Source organism: Oncorhynchus keta, chromosome 35 (genome assembly GCF_023373465.1).
Source record: "Oncorhynchus keta strain PuntledgeMale-10-30-2019 chromosome 35, Oket_V2, whole genome shotgun sequence".
Classification (NCBI taxonomy): Eukaryota; Metazoa; Chordata; class Actinopteri; order Salmoniformes; family Salmonidae; genus Oncorhynchus; species Oncorhynchus keta.
The window spans coordinates 4,555,199-4,566,409 of record NC_068455.1 but is presented as its reverse complement, the minus strand read 5'-3'; positions in this window follow the sequence as shown (position 1 = coordinate 4,566,409).

The window sequence follows — 11,211 nt, the reverse complement described above, 5'->3', positions numbered from 1 at the left end:
ATAGCCTCTCTACTGTATATAGCCTCTCTACTGTATATAGCCTCTCTACTGTATATAGCCTCTCTACTGTATATAGCCTCTCTACTGTATATAGCCTCTCTACTGTATATAGTCTCTCTACTGTATATAGCCTCTCTACTGTATATAGCCTCTCTACTGTATATAGCCTCTCTAATGTATACAGCCTCTACTCTATATAGCCTCTCTACTGTATATAGCCTCTCTAATGTATACAGCCTCTACTCTATATAGCCTCTCTACTGTATATAGCCACTCTAATGTATACAGCCTCTACTCTATATAGCCTCTCTACTGTATATAGTCTCTCTAATGTATAGAGCCTCTACTCTATATAGCCTCTCTACTGTATATAGCCTCTTTACTGTATATAGTCTCTCTAATGTATACAGCCTCTACTCTATATAGCCTCTCTACTGTATATAGCCTCTCTACTGTATATAACCTCTACTCTATATAGCCCCTCTACTGTATATAGCCTCTCTACTGTATATAGCCTCTCTACTGTATATAACCTCTCTACTGTATATAGCCTCTACTGTATATCGCCCCTCTACTGTATATAGCCCCTCTACTGTATATAACCTCTCTACTCTATATAGCCTCTCTACTGTATATAGCCTCTCTACTCTATATAGCCTCTCTACTGTATATAGCCTCTCTACTTTATATAGCCTCTCTACTGTATATAGCCTCTCTACTGTATATAGCCTCTCTACTGTATATATCCTCTCTACTGTATATAGCCTCTCTACTGTATATAGCCTCTCTACTGTATATAGCCTCTCTACTGTATATAGCCCCTCTACTGTATATAACCTCTCTACTCTATATAGCCTCTCTACTCTATATAGCCTCTCTACTCTATATAGCCTCTCTACTCTATATAACCTCTCTACTCTATATAGCCTCTCTACTGTATATAGCCTCTCTACTCTATATAACCTCTCTACTCTATATAGCCTCTCTACTGTATATAGCCTCTCTACTGTAAATTGCCCCTCTACTGTATATAGCCCCTCTACTGTATATAGCCTATCTACTGTATAGCCTCTACTGTATATAGCCTCTCTACTGTATATAGCCTCTCTACTGTATATAGCCTCTCTACTGTATATAGCCTCTCTACTGTATATAGCCCCTCTACTCTATATAGCCTCTCTACTCTATATAGCCTCTCTACTCTATATAGCCTCTACTGTATATAGCCTCTACTGTATATAGCCTCTCTACTGTATATAGCCTCTCTACTGTATATAACCTCTCTACTGTATATAGCCTCTCTACTGTATATAGCCTCTCTACTGTATATAGCCTCTCTACTCTATATAGCCTCTCTACTGTATATAGCCTCTCTACTGTAAATTGCCCCTCTACTGTATATAGCCCCTCTACTGTATATAGCCTCTACTGTATAGCCTCTACTGTATATAGCCTCTCTACTGTATATAGCCTCTCTACTGTATATAGCCTTTCTACTGTATATAGCCCCTCTACTGTATATAACCTCTCTACTGTATATAGCCTCTCTACTGTATATAGCCTCTCTACTGTATATAACCTCTCTACTGTATATAGCCTCTACTGTATATAGCCTCTCTACTGTATATAGCCTCTCTACTGTATGTAGCCTCTCTACTGTATATAGCCTCTCTACTGTATATAGCCTCTACTGTATATAGCCTCTCTACTGTATATAGCCCCTCTACTGTATATAGCCTCTACTGTATATAGCCTCTCTACTGTATATAGCCTCTCTACTGTATATAGCCTCTCTACTGTATATAGCCTCTCTACTGTATATAGCCTCTCTACTGTATATAGCCTCTACTGTATATAGCCTCTCTACTGTATATAGCCTCTCTACTGTATGTAGCCTCTCTACTGTATATAGCCCCTCTACTGTATATAGCCCCTCTACTGTATATAGCCTCTCTACTGTATGTAGCCTCTCTACTGTATATAGCCTGTCTTTTTACTGTTGTTTTATTTCTTTACTTACTTATTGTTCACCTAATACCTTTTTTGCAGTATTGGTTAGAGCCTGTAAGTAAGCATTTCACTGTAAGGTGAAACACCTGTTGTATTCAGCATTTAATATAATAATAATATATGCCATTTAGCAGACGCTTTTATCCAAAGCGACTTACAGTCATGTGTGCATACATTCTACGTATGGGTGGTCCCGGAATCGAACCCACTACCCTGGCGTTACAAGCGCCATGCTCTACCAACTGAGCTACAGAAGGACCACACATTTCACTGTGAGGTCTACTACACCTGTTGTATTCAGCATTTCACTGTAAGGTGAAACACCTGTTGTATTCAGCATTTCACTGTAAGGTCTACTACACCAGTTGTATTCATCATTTCACTGTGAGGTCTACTACACCTGTTGTATTCAGCATTTCACTGTAAGGTGAAACACCTGTTGTATTCAGCATTTCACTGTAAGGTCTACTACACCTGTTGTATTCAGCATTTCACTGTAAGGTCTACTACACCTGTTGTATTCAGCATTTCACTGTAAGGTCTACTACACCTGTTGTATTCAGCATTTCACTGTGAGGTCTACTACACCTGTTGTATTCAGCATTTCACTGTAAGGTCTACTACACCTGTTGTATTCAGCATTTCACTATAAGGTCTACTACACCTGTTGTATTCAGCATTTCACTGTAAGGTCTACTACACCTGTTGTATTCAGCATTTCACTGTAAGGTCTACAACACCTCTTGTATTCGGCATTTCACTGTAAGATGAAACACCTGTTGTATTCAGCATTTCACTGTAAGATGAAACACCTGTTGTATTCAGCATTTCACTGTGAGGTCTACTACAGCTGTTGTATTCAGCATTTCACTGTAAGGTCTACTACAGCTGTTGTATTCAGCATTTCACTGTAAGGTCTACTACACCTGTTGTATTCAGCATTTCACTGTAAGGTCTACTACACCTCTTGTATTCAGCATTTCACTGTAAGGTCTACTACACCTGTTGTATTCAGCATTTCACTGTAAGGTCTACTACACCTGTTGTATTCAGCATTTCACTGTAAGGTCTACTACACCTGTTGTATTCAGCATTTCACTGTGAGGTCTACTACACCTGTTGTATTCAGTATTTCACTGTGAGGTCTACTACACCTGTTGTATTCAGCATTTCACTGTAAGGTCTAACACCTGTTGTATTCAGCATTTCACTGTAAGGTCTACTACACCTGTTGTATTCAGCATTTCACTGTAAGGTCTACTACACCTGTTGTATTCAGCATTTCACTGTAAGGTCTACTACACCTGTTGTATTCAGCATTTCACTGTAAGGTCTACTACACCTGTTGTATTCAGCATTTCACTGTAAGGTGAAACACCTGTTGTATTCAGCATTTCACTGTAAGGTGAAACACCTGTTGTATTCAGCATTTCACTGTAAGGTGAAACACCTGTTGTACTCAGCATTTCACTGTAAGGTCTACTACACCTGTTGTATTCAGCATTTCACTGTAAGGTCTACTACACCTGTTGTATTCAGCATTTCACTGTAAGGTGAAACACCTGTTGTATTCAGCATTTCACTGTAAGGTGAAACACCTGTTGTATTCAGCATTTCACTGTGAGGTCTACTACACCTGTTGTATTCAGCATTTCACTGTAAGATGAAACACCTGTTGTATTCAGCATTTCACTGTAAAGTCTACTACACCTGTTGTATTCAGCATTTCACTGTGAGGTCTACTACACCTGTTGTATTCAGCATTTCACTGTGAGGTCTACTACACCTGTTGTATTCAGCATTTCACTGTAAGGTCTACTACACCTGTTGTATTCAGCATTTCACTGTGAGGTCTACTACACCTGTTGTATTCAGCATTTCACTGTACGGTCTACGACACCTGTTGTATTCAGCATTTCACTGTACGGTCTACTACACCTGTTGTATTCAGCATTTCACTGTACGGTCTACTACACCTGTTGTATTCGGCATTTCACTGTGAGGTCTACTACACCTGTTGTATTCAGCATTTCACTGTACGGTCTACTACACCTGTTGTATTCAGCATTTCACTGTGAGGTCTACTACACCTGTTGTATTCAGCATTTCACTGTGAGGTCTACTACACCTGTTGTATTCAGCATTTCACTGTGAGGTCTACTACACCTGTTGTATTCAGCATTTCACTGTACGGTCTACTACACCTGTTGTATTCAGCATTTCACTGTGAGGTCTACTACACCTGTTGTATTCAGCATTTCACTGTACGGTCTACTACACCTGTTGTATTCAGCATTTCACTGTAAGGTCTACTACACCTGTTGTATTCGGCACACGTGACAAAGTTGCATTTGTTCTCTTGTCCCAGATGCAGGTCTCTCTGCAGCGAAGCATTTAACCTGATGCAACGTTTAGGCCCAGTTTCCCCAGACACATATAAAGCCTAATCCTGGAGTAAAAAAACTTTTTTTTTTGTATGTGTGTGTGTGTGTGTGTGTGTGTGTGTGTGTGTGTGTGTGTGTGTGTGTGTGTGTGTGTGTGTGTGTGTGTGTGTGTTTTTTTGTATGTGTGTTCAGGAAACTTGTCCCCCTAAAGGACGAGTTAGTGTGCCTCATTCAGTGATACACCAGCAATGATTCACTTTTTTACTTTCCCTTAAAAAGCAGAACAGGAGTAGCCCTGTCCCAATATACTTTGGTTTGTCATGCCTCGGAGTGAGCAGAAACAAACAGGAAGCCAGGCCACAAGAGAGGAAGGTACAGTAGACTTCTTCACATGATGACAGTACTACACAATACAGTGAACCTGTTGGTAAGTATTTCTCTGTACTCCATGTATTTATACGACAAATAAACTGAATCTCGTGTAGATCAATCAATATAGCCTGGTCCCAGGTCTGTTTTTAGTAGCCTGGTCCCAGATCTGTTTTTAGTAGCCTGGTCCCAGATCTGTTTTAGTAGCCTGGTCCCAGATCTGTTTTAGTAGCCTGGTCCCAGATCTGTTTTAGTAGCCTGGTCCCAGATCTGTTTTAGTAGCCTGGTCCCAGATCTGTTGTTGCTATAACACGTTAATTCCTTGTTAGTCGTCGTCATTTCCAAAACAACACTGGGACCAGAGGCTAGTAATCAGAGTCTAGATTTTAGATGTAACTCTGAGAGAACCAAACAAACAACAAACCGTTGTGTGTGGGGGGGTGACCAAACTCAAAGCTGTTAAGTTACAGTTAAGTTTCAAAATATCTTGTTCAGTAAAAAGCAGCATTGTGTGGGGGGGGGATCAGGCGCCAGCAACACTGTGTAAAACTCACAGGGCTTTGGTTTCGTGGTCTGAGCGACTGAGTGGAGAAAAAAACAAAACCAATGACTCCTGGGATGGAGGACACACGGCAACCCTGTGTTCTATGGAGTGTGCACTCCGTTTGAGCAGTGCCCTGGGCACTATGAAGGGAATAGGGCTCTGGTCTAAAGTAGTGCACTATGAAGGGAATAGGGCTCTGGTCTAAAGTAGGGCACTATGAAGGGAATAGGGCTCTGGTCTAAAGTAGTGCACTATATTAGGGAATAGGGCTCTGGTCTATAGTAGGGCACTATGAAGGGAATAGGGCTCTGGTCTAAAGTAGTGCACTATATTAGGGAATAGGGCTCTGGTCTATAGTAGGGCACTATGAAGGGAATAGGGCTCTGGTCTAAAGTAGTGCACTATGAAGGGAATAGGGCTCTGGTCTATAGTAGGGCACTATGAAGGGAATAGGGCTCTGGTCTAAAGTAGTGCTATATTAGGGAATAGGGTTCTGGTCTATAGTAGGGCACTATGAAGGGAATAGGGCTCTGGTCTAAAGTAGTGCACTATATTAGGGAATAGGGCTCTGGTCTAAAGTAGTGCACTATATTAGGGAATAGGGCTGCCGTTTAGGGCTCTGGTCTAAAGTAGTGCACTATGAAGGGAATAGGGCTCTGGTCTATAGTAGGGCACTATGAAGGGAATAGGGCTCTGGTCTAAAGTAGTGCACTATATTAGGGAATAGGGCTCTGGTCTATAGTAGGGCACTATGAAGGGAATAGGGCTCTGGTCTAAAGTAGTGCACTATGAAGGGAATAGGGCTCTGGTCTAAAGTAGTGCACTATATTAGGGAATAGGGCTCTGGTCCCAAGTAGTGCACTATATTAGGGAATAGGGCTGCCGTTTAGGGCTCTGGTCTAAAGTAGTGCACTATATTAGGGAATAGGGCTCTGGTCTAAAGTAGTGCTCTATATTAGGGAATAGGGCTCTGGTCTAAAGTAGTGCACTATATTAGGGAATACGGCTCTGGTCTAAAGTAGTGCACTATATTAGGGAATAGGGCTCTGGTCTAAAGTAGTGCTCTATATTAGGAAAAGGGCTCTGGTCTAAAGTAGTGCTCTATATTAGGGAATAGGGCTCTGGTCTATAGTAGGGCACTATGAAGGGAATAGGGCTCTGGTCTAAAGTAGTGCACTATATTAGGGAATAGGGTTCTGGTCTATAGTAGGGCACTATGAAGGGAATAGGGCTCTGGTCTAAAGTAGTGCACTATATTAGGGAATAGGGCTCTGGTCTAAAGTAGTGCACTATATTAGGGAATAGGGCTGCCGTTTAGGGCTCTGGTCTAAAGTAGTGCACTATGAAGGGAATAGGGCTCTGGTCTATAGTAGGGCACTATGAAGGGAATAGGGCTCTGGTCTAAAGTAGTGCACTATATTAGGGAATAGGGCTCTGGTCTAAAGTAGTGCACTATATTAGGGAATAGGGCTCTGGTCTAAAGTAGTGCTCTATATTAGGAAAAGGGCTCTGGTCTAAAGTAGTGCTCTATATTAGGGAATAGGGCTCTGGTCTATAGTAGGGCACTATGAAGGGAATAGGGCTCTGGTCTAAAGTAGTGCACTATATTAGGGAATAGGGTTCTGGTCTATAGTAGGGCACTATGAAGGGAATAGGGCTCTGGTCTAAAGTAGTGCACTATATTAGGGAATAGGGCTGCCGTTTAGGGCTCTGGTCTAAAGTAGTGCACTATATTAGGGAATAGGGCTCTGGTCTATAGTAGGGCACTATGAAGGGAATAGGGCTCTGGTCTAAAGTAGTGCACTATATTAGGGAATAGGGCTCTGGTCTAAAGTAGGGCACTATGAAGGGAATAGGGCTCTGGTCTAAAGTAGTGCACTATGAAGGGAATAGGGCTCTGGTCTAAAGTAGTGCACTATATTAGGGAATAGGGCTCTGGTCTAAAGTAGTGCACTATATTAGGGAATAGGGCTGCCGTTTAGGGCTCTGGTCTAAAGTAGTGCACTATATTAGGGAATAGGGCTCTGGTCTAAAGTAGTGCTCTATATTAGGGAATAGGGCTCTGGTCTAAAGTAGTGCACTATATTAGGGAATACGGCTCTGGTCTAAAGTAGTGCACTATATTAGGGAATAGGGCTCTGGTCTAAAGTAGTGCTCTATATTAGGAAAAGGGCTCTGGTCTAAAGTAGTGCTCTATATTAGGGAATAGGGCTCTGGTCTAAAGTAGTGTACTATATTAGGGAATAGGGCTCTGGTCTAAAGTAGTGCACTATATTAGGGAATAGGGCTCTGGTCTAAAGTAGTGCACTATGAAGGGAATAGGGCTCTGGTCTAAAGTAGTGCACTATGAAGGGAATAGGGCTCTGGTCTAAAGTAGTGCACTATGAAGGGAATAGGGCTCTGGTCTAAAGTAGTGCACTATGAAGGGAATAGGGCTCTGGTCTAAAGTAGTGCACTATGAAGGGAATAGGGCTCTGGTCTAAAGTAGTGCACTATGAAGGGAATAGGGCACTGGTCTAAAGTAGTGCACTATGAAGGGAATAGGGCTCTGGTCTATAGTAGGGCACTATGAAGGGAATAGGGCTCTGGTCTAAAGTAGTGCACTATATTAGGGAATAGGGGTGCCGTTTAGGGCACGGCTCTGGAGTTCTGATGGACAAAGCAAAATTCTATGTGGAATTATGAAGAAAAAAGTTGACCAGTTATGCTAATTACCATCAGTTACATCACCATGTTACGTGACCGTCTGTTAGTGGAGGTCGAGGCCTAAACCGTCAGTTTAATAAAGTCCCCTTTTTGTTAAAAAGTCCCCTCTGTGAAGTCCTTTTTCAGACGGTCGGTCGTTTTGAGTGCGCCAGGGTTCTTCTCCCTCCACCTCAGTTTTTTTTTTGGGGGGTTGTGTGGGTCTCCAAGACAACATTAGAACAGCATGACGATAGTAACCATAGAAATAGAGTCCTCATTCTACACAGAACAACAACAAAAAACATCAACACACAACATGTAAAAGTGTTGGGTCACGTGTTTTATGAGCCGAAATTAAAGATCCCAGAAATGTTCCATTTCGCACAAAAAAAGCTTATTTCTCTCAAATTTTGCACACACATTTGTTTACATCCCTGTTAAGGGAGCATGTCTCCTTCGCCGAGATAAATCCATCCACCCTGACAAGGTGTAGAATATCAAGAAACGGATTAAACAGCATGATCATTACACAGGTGCACCTTGTGCTGGGGGACAATAAAAGGCCACCCTAAAATGTGTCACACAACACAATGCCAAAGACATCTCAAGTTTTGAGGAAGCAATTGGCATACTGACTGCAGGAGAGAATTTAATGTTAATTTCTCTACCATAAGCCGCCTCCAACGTCATTTTAGAAAACGTGTCAGTTCGTCCAACCGGCCTCACAACTACAGACCACGTGTAACAACGCCAGCCCAGGACCTCCACAGGCCCTACTGCTCTTTTGTGGGGGAAAACTCATTCTGATTGGCTGGGCCTGGCTCCCCAGTGGGTGGGCCTGGCTGTCGAGTGGGCCAGCTGCGCTCCTGTGGTACTGAGTAAAGGGTCTGAATACTTATGTAAAAGTGAGTAAAAAAAAACTGTTTTTAGAGATAGAAAGAGAGAGAAAGAAGAGAGGTGTGTTACTGTGGTAATGAGTAGTTGTGTACTCACGATGAGTATGGCTACGAAGCAAGACAGAATGGTGTTCCGGTCTCCACTAGCTGCAGCAGAGGCCTTCCCCACCAGCATGCTGTAGAAGATGAAGTCTCCTAGACCCAGCTTCACTCCCCCTGGGAAACACAACCATGTAGTACCACACCGATCCTAACCCAGTAACCCCAACTCTATCCTCCACAGCATACTCTGTAGAAGATGAAGCCTTCCAGACACCGTTTACAACTGAGCTACAGAAGGACCACTGAGCTACAGAAGGACCATGTAGTACCACACCGATCCTAACCCAGTAACCCCAACTCTATCCTCCACAGCATACTCTGTAGAAGATGAAGCCTTCCAGACACCGTTTACATTTTTTTTTAAATTACATTATTATAAATTATTATAAACAGATTACATTATTAAACAGATTACATTATTATAAACAGATTACATAAAAAATTACATTATTAGAAATTATTATAAACAGATTACATTATTATAAACAGATTACATCAAAAAATTACATTATTATAAATTATTATAAACAGATTACATTATTATAAACAGATTACATCAAAAAATTACATTATTAGAAAGTATTATAAACAGATTACATTATTATAAACAGATTACATCAAAAAATTACATTATTATAAATTATTATAAACAGATTACATTATTATAATTTTTTTTTAACCAATTCTCTCCTGTCATGTTGACAGATCCAATTTTTCTGTTGGTAGAACCTATGGCTGTTTGACTGTGTGATACCACAACATATCACAGGACAACACCACGGACATACAGCACCTTCAGAAGGTCTTCCAACCCCTTGACTTGTGTTACAGCCTGAATTCAAAATAGATTAAATATTATTTTTTTCTCTCTCACCCATCAACACAAAAATACCCCATATGGCTGTTTGACTGTGTGATACCACAACATATCACAGGACAACACCACGGACATACAGCACCTTCAGAAGGTCTTCCAACCCCTTGACTTGTGTTACAGCCTGAATTCAAAATAGATTAAATATTATTTTTTTCTCTCTCACCCATCAACACAAAAATACCCCATAATGACAGTGAAAACATGTTTAAGATTTTTTTTTTTAATGAAATACAGAAATCTCTCATTTACATAAGTATTCACACCAGTCAAAACATGTTAGAATCACCTTTGGCATCGATTACAGTTGTGAGTGTTTCTGGGTAAGTCTCTAAGAGCATTCTGGGTAAGTCTCTCAGAGCATTCTGGGTAAGTCTCTAAGAGCTTTTCACACCTGGATTGCTGTGAGTGTTTCTGGGTAAGTCTCTAAGAGCTTTTCACACCTGGATTGTTGTGAGTGTTTCTGGGTAAGTCTCTAAGAGCTTTTCACACCTGGATTGTTGTGAGTGTTTCTGGGTAAGTCTCTAAGAGCTTTTCACACCTGGATTGTTGTGAGTGTTTCTGGGTAAGTCTCTAAGAGCTTTTCACACCTGGATTGTTGTGAGTGTTTCTGGGTAAGTCTCTAAGAGCTTTTCACACCTGGATTGTTGTGAGTGTTTCTGGGTAAGTCTCTAAGAGCATTCTGGGTAAGTCTCTCAGAGCATTCTGGGTAAGTCTCTAAGAGCTTTTCACACCCGGATTGGAAATTGGGCTCTTTAAAGTCTGTTCCTGTGTACAAGTGCAGCCACAGAATATACATTTGGCACAATCAAAACAAAATGTCGCTTTATGTTAAAGTTGAAAGCTTGGAAATCAAGGTTGATATTACCGGTAATATGACACAATCATGTTTTGGTGGATTAGTATTTCAAAACAAGAGTCATATACATACATTGTGTTGCAGAAGTCAAGGGCAAAATGCAGGAAATTTTAGGTGAAACGTGCAGTGAAAATGTGTTGTTTTACAGCACGTGTCAAAGAGGAAGGTTTAGTGGACAGGTGACGAAGAGTCACCTTGACTATCAGGCCGAGACTCTCCTACAGGTGAAGAAGAGTCACCTTGACCATCAGGCTGAGACTCTCCTACAGGTGAAGAAGGGTCACCTTGACCATCAGGCTGAGACTCTCCTACAGGTGAAGAAGAGTCACCTTGACCATCAGGCTGAGACTCTCCTACAGGTGAAGAAGGGTCACCTTGACCATCAGGCTGAGACTCTCCTACAGGTGAAGAAGGGTCACCTTGACTATCAGGCTGAGACTCTCCTACAGGTGAAGAAGAGTCACCTTGACTATCAGGCTGAGACTCTC